General features: G+C 42.7%; 1 protein-coding gene across 3 annotated transcripts in view; it reads right to left on the reverse strand.

Moving 5' to 3' along the window:
* Positions 1–7500, reverse strand: part of evc (EvC ciliary complex subunit 1) — a gene marked incomplete at its 5' end in the record, with an annotated part of 58492 nt that overhangs the window by 5407 nt on the left and 45585 nt on the right. The window lies entirely within an intron of this gene.

Genomic DNA, 7500 nt, shown 5'->3' on the forward strand with positions numbered 1-7500 from the left:
AAGTTGGTATTGCCCCTTAATGTGGCACTGAGGCGTTCCAGAGGAAAAACCTTAAATATTTCTCAGTACCACTGTGTGACCGAGGGAGGTTTTTCCTCAATCCACGGGAGCAGAGCACTACGCCTTGCTAGAAGCAAGAGTTTACCCATTAACAACAGTTGCCCTGCAGATAGAGAGAGCGGCTCTAGATGTAGATTCAGAAGGAACAAGACTGGTTCTGATTTAACTGTTTTGTGAAAAATTTAACTTAGCTCCTGAGAAATATTCCTACAATACCTGAGTATTAAGGGACATTGCCAAATACAATGATAGTAGGTCCCTACTTCTTTCTTACCCTTCCTACAGAGGGGAGAGACTTGGGGTTAATCTTGTTTAGAAAATGAGGAGTGCGCTGCAATCTATACAAGATCCTGCACTGTCTATTACACGTAAACAGTTTCTTAACAGATTTAAATGCATCTGACCAGATATCAGTATCAAGATCAACCTCCAAATCCTTTTCCCATGACTCCCTGCTTTTGTTAACACTGGCACAATTAAGAGAGTACAGTTTTTCATAAAAGAGTGAAATAAATTTTCTGTTATTGGAAGCAATTGAATTAAAAGTAAGGAGGAGGCCATCAAATGGACTCTCTATTGACTGGTAGGGGTGTAAGAAAAAATCGATACACTTGAGTATCGCGATATTTTATTTTGCAATACTGTATCGATTTTCAAAAACGCAATATCGATTTTTTTTTTTTTTTTTTTTTACGTCCAAAAATATTCATGGTAAGACCGTAAGACAGTGGTTCACGTTTATGTTGTTTAAATCCCTACCACTAGATAGCTATGCTGACACGCACCACTAGTGTCCTCGCCTATAACGGTGCGTGTCCACTGGACATTTTAGGATTGACAGCGGACCGGAGAAAGCTTTGAGAGCGACCGAGAGCGTCAAAAAGTTGGGCAGTTCCTTTATACAAATATCAAGCGAAAAACGCAGTCGGCAGCCAATTGCTGTGAGGTTCGGGATGTGATGTCTACCTTGAGAGTTTAAACATGCAAATTGTGCCGGAGTTTATGCTGGATTTAGTGCGGTAATCATTTTGTTTACAAATTAGACGTTGTGCAGTTGTTATATAGCCTATAGGCTATGTTAAATATTTCATTTTGGATGTGTTTATTGTGATTATATTGGCTGGTTTTATAAAAGTTTATACAACTGAAAGGATATCTTTGCTTGGTGCATTTGGGAACAAAGCTTGTCTATTTCTAAATGTAATCGCGTGCATCGTTCACATCAAACGCGAAGAGCATCTGGCGCGAGTGATTTCAATGTTAAGTCAATGCACGCGTTTACGCGCGTCTGGAGGTCCTGCGGCACGAGGCGTTTAGCGCGGCGCGGTTCGCCTCATTCGCGCGTCCAGTTCTTTTAAAATCTTTTATCACAGAAAACTTGATTTCAATATACGACACATTTATTTTGTTCACTTTCATCCACTTTCATTCATTTTCGTCCAGTTCACGTTGTTGTTTTGTATTGTGACAGGGGCTATGTACCTATTTTCTTTTATTATGGCCTACTTGAGCATATAAACATTTGCTCACTAAGAACCTGTAAACCACAAGCCCAAACTGGCAGTTTGATTTTCTGTGTACTGAATTGCTTACCTAAAGAAAACTTCTTTGACTTTTATGCACATCATGTCTTTTTTTATATATATTTTTAATATATTTTACTTTAAAAAAATCCCAATATATCGCCTTATGCACAGTATCGAAATATATTGCAATATATTGAATCGTGACCCATGTATCGTGATACGTATCGTATCGCCAGATTCTTGCCAATACACAGCCCTATTGACTGGTCTGTTGAAAGTACCAGATTGGACTGTACAAAATGTCTAACCTGAAGAAAACCAAAAAAGTGGCTGTGTGGTATTTGGTATTTATTCTGAAGTTGTGAAAATGATATAAAATTACTGTTTTCAAATAAATTACACACACTTAGCCCCTTTGAGTACCAAAAATTGAAAATACTTTTCCCCACACCAGGAGGAAAAGCTTTATTTTGGGTTATAGGTTGTAATGCTAATGAAAAGCCTCTCTGACCAACATGTTTAGTGATATCACGCCAAGTCTTTAGAGTGTTAAGCATGATGGGATTATTTTTAACCTCTTCCATGATTTCACCTTTGTCAAATGAAATAAGACTGATGGGGGAGAGGCATCCGCCAGGGTTAGGGTTAGGGTTAGGGTTCTAACCCTGGTGGAGAAAATGATTGAGCCAGCCTGATATTATGCGTGCATGACAGGCCCAGTTATAATAAAAAAAATTGGGAAGGGCTTGAGCCCCTCTGTTAACGGGTAATTGTAAAGTCTTCATCTTTAATCTAGGTCTCTTTCCGTGCCATATGAAATTTGAGAGAGCTCTTTCTATACCTAAAAATGCCCTTCTAGTGATCCTAAGTGGTAGCATTTGCATTGGATATAATATTCTGGGAAGCACGTTCATCTTTATCAGGCTGATCCTGCCCATCCATGACAGAGGGAGATCGAACCATCTTTTAAGATCACATTTAACTGCTGTCAAAATTGGCTTAAAATTCAATTTATACAATTCTCCAACCTCGAAAGCCAGCACTCGACCATCTAAATGGGAAATTGGCAAGGGTTGCACGGTCTCCAAAGTCACCCAGTGGCAGGGCCTCTGACTGGTCATAGTTATTTTTGTACCCTGAAATTTGACCAAATTGACATATAATTGCTACCAAAACAGGTATAGAATTCTCTGGTTTGGTGATAAACAGTATATGTCATCAGCATAAAGCGATATTTTGTATTCAATGTCTCCTAAAGTTACACCGGACAGTCCATTGTGATTCCTAATAGTCTCAGCAAGTGGTTCGAGAGCAAGTGCAAATAAAATAACTATGACCAGTCAGAGGCCCTGCCACTGGGTGACTTTGGAGACCGTGCAACCCTTGTCAATTTTCCATTTGGATGGTCGAGTGCTGGCTTTCGAGGTTGAAGAATCCGTCCTTCGGATGAGACGTTAAACCGAGGTCCTGACTCTCTGTGGTCATTAAAAATCCCAGGATGTCCTTCGAAAAAGAGTAGGGGTGTAACCCCGGCATCCTGGCCAAATTTGCCCCTTGGCCTCTGTCCATCATGGCCTCCTATTCATCCCCATATACTGATTGGCTTCATCACTGTCTCCTCTTCACCAGTAAGCTGGTGTGTGGTGGGCGTTCTGGCGCAATATGGCTGCCGTCGCATCATCCAAGTGGATGCTGCACATTGGTGGTGGTTGAGGAGATTCCCTCATCTATGTAAAGCGCTTTGAGGTCTCAGAAAAAGCGCTATATAAATGTAACGAATTAATATTATTATTATTAATATTATTATTAAAAGCGGTGAGAGGGGACAACCCTGACGTGTACCTCTACTCAAGGGAAAATATCAGACACCGGACCCTTTACTATGACCCGGGCAGCAGGAGACCTGTATAGAAGCTTAACCCACTGAATAAAATCCGAGCCCAGCCCAAATTGATCAAGAACATCGAAAAGGTACTCCCACTCCACCCGGTCAAGCGCTTTTTCAGCGTCTAATGAGACCGCCAGGGCCCTCTTCTTTGTACTATGTGAAAACTGTATTATGTTTAGGAGCCTTCGAACATTAGAGACAGAATATCTATTTTTGACAAATCCAGTCTGGTCTGGTCTAACTAGGACAGGTAGCATCTCCTCTAGTCTTCTAGCCAGGAGTTTTGATAATATTTTGCAATCAACACCAAGCAAACGTATTGGTCTATAAGACCTGCAACAATCAGAAGGCTTATCTTTTTTTAAAATCAGAGAGATGTGGGCCAGATTTAAAGTTGGTGGAAGCGTTCCTCTTTCATGTTAGTTAGGGGTCCAACCACTAGCTTGATCATCTTTTTTATCAAATTCAGGCCCGAATCCATCCGGACCCGGGGCTTTCCCACTCTGTAGTGATTTAATGGTCTCTGTAACTTCTTGTGTTGTAATTGGTCTACATAAGTCATTTCTACAATCTTCAGTTAAGGTGGGAAGATGTATTCCATCAAAAAATCTTTTTCTCTGCTCTGCTCTTAGGTGTTTTGGCATTCGGAGGAATATAGTTCTTGATAAAAATCCTTCAAAATTTTGCACATGGTTTTGGTTTCGAAATGCTCTGTGCCTTTACTATCCCTAAGCGATGGTATAACATGAGGCCCTGTCTGGCCCTCGGCTAGTCGAGCCAGGAGCCTCCCAGGTTTATTGCCAGATTCGAATAATCTATGCTTAGCAAAAAAGATGGCCGATTCTGCTTTTTGAGACAAAAGTTGGTCTAGGGCAGAGCGGGCTGCTTCTAATTTATCTAAAAGTATAGATAATGAGGCGGTGGTCTTGAGGTCCCTATCCAGAGCTATAATTTGTTGCTCGAGTTCTATTTGTTTTGCCAGTGTACTTTTCCTCTTTGCAGCCGTATAGGAAATGATGGCTCCCCTCAGGAAGGCCTTGCCTGTTTCCCACAGAGTAGACGCAGAGATCTCAGGTGAATCATTTGTTGAAATGAAAAGGTCCCATTGTGATTCCAAATATGTTAAAAATGCGGGGTCACTTAGAAGAGAAGGATTTAAACGCCAGTGTCTAGATAGGGGGTTATAGTAAGGTGGCATGAGATCTATAGAGACCGATGAATGGTCTGAGAGACGGCACATGGATTAATAGAGCAGGCTGTAGTCTTGTCTAGGGTTAACCTCGAGACAAAAAAATAACCAATTCTCGAAAAAGAATGATGAGGGCGAGAGAAAAATGTGAAGTCTTTATCTTGTGGGTTAATTACCCTCCATGCATCAAATAAAACCAGATCTGAACAGAGCCCCTTTGTAGCTTGGGCCATTTTGGTGGGGGGGTAGAGTTTTAGGTGGGCTGTGGTCCATTTCAGGGGCCAAAACGCAGTTAAAATCCCCTCCAAGTATGACATATGGAGGGCAAATTGAGGAGATGTCAGCCAATAATTTAGAATAAAACGAGCTGTCAAATGTATTGGGGGCATAGACGCTTCCTTTGAGAACACGTTCTCCATACAGACACCCAGTAACAGCAACGTACCGTCCTTCAGTATCTTGTATGACTTTATCAAGTGTAAATGTAAGATTTTTATGGATAAGTATTGCTACTCCCCTACTCTTTGAGTTAAATGAAGAATAGTAAGTTTGGCCGACCCAGTCCCGCTTTAATTTCAAGTGTTCCAGGTCAGTGAGGCGGGTCTCTGTAATAGTGCCACTTGTACCTTATCTTTTTTGAGCATGGAGAGAATTTTCCGCTGCTTCACCACATGATTGACACCTTTGACATTCAGTGTAATCATTTTTGTGTTACTCATGATGTGAACTACTTATCGGGTAGCAAGTGAGAGTGGTCCATTTAGGGTAGATAAAACATAATACATATAAAAAAAATAAATAAAAAAAAACCTTGCAGTTCACACTTATTGGGCAGATAAACTGCTGGGATAAACATGCCCATCTCCAACAGATGGGAGAACGTCAGAACTCTGAGAAAACCAAGAAAACAAACACAAACAGCTTCCCAATGGGTGGTGTTGTAGGAGCACGCGCTGCTGAAGGGAGTAATCGCTTCTGGAAAACAAAACAGTTTCCATATCTCACTCCCACACCCACAACATAAAGTTAACAAGCACATTATTATTCTGATCAGCCAGATCTGCAGAAAGCTCCTGTAGCTACAGTATCAGTAACAGCTAATCCCTCATATCTAGAGGAAGAAACACAGTTGAGCCAACTCGACTCCGAACCCATTTCAATTCTCATGCAAACTGTTTTAGTTTGCTGTAATAATAGTTTTAGAATATATAGTCTTCTGTATATATATAATAAAACTTACTCAGTCCTTAGTGAACCGGCAGATGAGAATCACAGAGTCATCTTCTGACTCTATTCCAGCGTATTGAGAAAGTTTTCTGCAGCTGTCCGTGTTTCAGACTTGTGCTCCGCTGAGGTTCACGGTGAGCGTAGCCGGGAAGCGCACGCTGAAACGGATACCTTTGTCAATGAGGGCTTGACATACGCCGTTGAAGGCGCGGCGTCTCTCTCGGACCGCAGTAGACCGGTCCTGGTGAATAAGGATCTTCTTGCCTTCGTACTCCAGGTTCGGCTTCGCCCTCAGCGCTGCCATTATCCTGGGTTTGTCTGTGGAGTTGTGAAGCTTAATAATCACCGGACGAGGACGCGCTCCCCGTGGACCCGAGCTGCGGTGTGCCCGGTCGATCTTGATTCGGCTTTCAGTACCGGGGCTACCCTCTAAGCCGAGTACGGTCGGGAGCCAAGATTCAAAGAACTGTATAGGACGTTTCCCCTCCGTGCCCTCTTCCAGATCGAGGATACGGATATTGTCCCGCCTGCTCCGGTTCTCCACATCATCCATGCTCTCTGCCATTATCTTAATTTTCCTCTCCGCTTCGGCGACTCTCGGCTCCAGCCCGGCCACTGTGTCTTCCACACCCGAAACTCGCTGCTCCGCCGCGGTGATGCGTTTGGACTGGCTCTCTAAAGTCGAGGAGATTTTTTCTAGAGTTTCTGAGAATTTAGAGAGCTTTTCGTCCATGGCGTTAGTAAAACTTTGGGTTACCTCGCAGATCAGAGTTGTGGTGTCCACAATAGGCGGAGGCCCATCGTCTTGTAATGGAGAGTCGCTAGCTAAGCTAGCGTTAGCAGCTGAAGTATAGCTAAGCTAGCGTTAGCAGCTGAAGTATTTGTCAACTTCCGTGACTGAATTTTCGTCTGTTTCGACATGGTTAATCACCAGCAAAGTTCACTTGTTTGTTGCCACTTATGTAGTTGCTATTTTGGGCTAAGAGGGGTGTAGTAAGTTGCAGGAAATCTAGTTAATGTTGTGTGGGAGCGGGAGCTCAGCGAGAACACGTCCTCAGCCAGAGTCACGAGCCGTCTTCATGGACACTTCTGTCTTTTTCAGTTTTGCACCTTCTGGACAAAAATGTCTCCATTGAAACCCATTAAAACTGCAATTGTTAATCCCAGGGCCGTTTAACTATAAAATCATGCAATCTTTGTTACGAGGCTTTCCTTCTGTCGGCAACGCTTCAGCGTCTGATGTTCGCTGTTTTCACCAGATGAGCCGTGACTCAGGCTTGGTCTATAAAGCAAAGACTCTTATTCCTGTTTCTGCATATTATAGAGCCAGTCGGACAGATGATGCAGCTGATCGTGTGTGTGTGTGTGTGTGTGAGTGTGTGTGTTGATATGATGTCAGAGTGTGGTTTGTGTGTGTGTGTGTGTGTGTGTGTGTGTGTGTGTGTGTGTGTTGATATGATGTCAGAGTGTGGTTTGTGTGTGTGTGTGTGTGTGTGTGTGTGTGTGTGTGTTGATATGATGTCAGAGTGTGGTTTGTGTGTGTGTGTGTGTGTGTGTGTGTGTGTGTGTTGATATGATGTCAGAGTGTGGTTTGTGTGTGTGTGTGTGTG

The sequence above is a fragment of the Scardinius erythrophthalmus genome (assembly GCF_964197995.2).
Source record: "Scardinius erythrophthalmus genome assembly, chromosome: 13".
NCBI lineage: Eukaryota > Metazoa > Chordata > Actinopteri > Cypriniformes > Leuciscidae > Scardinius > Scardinius erythrophthalmus.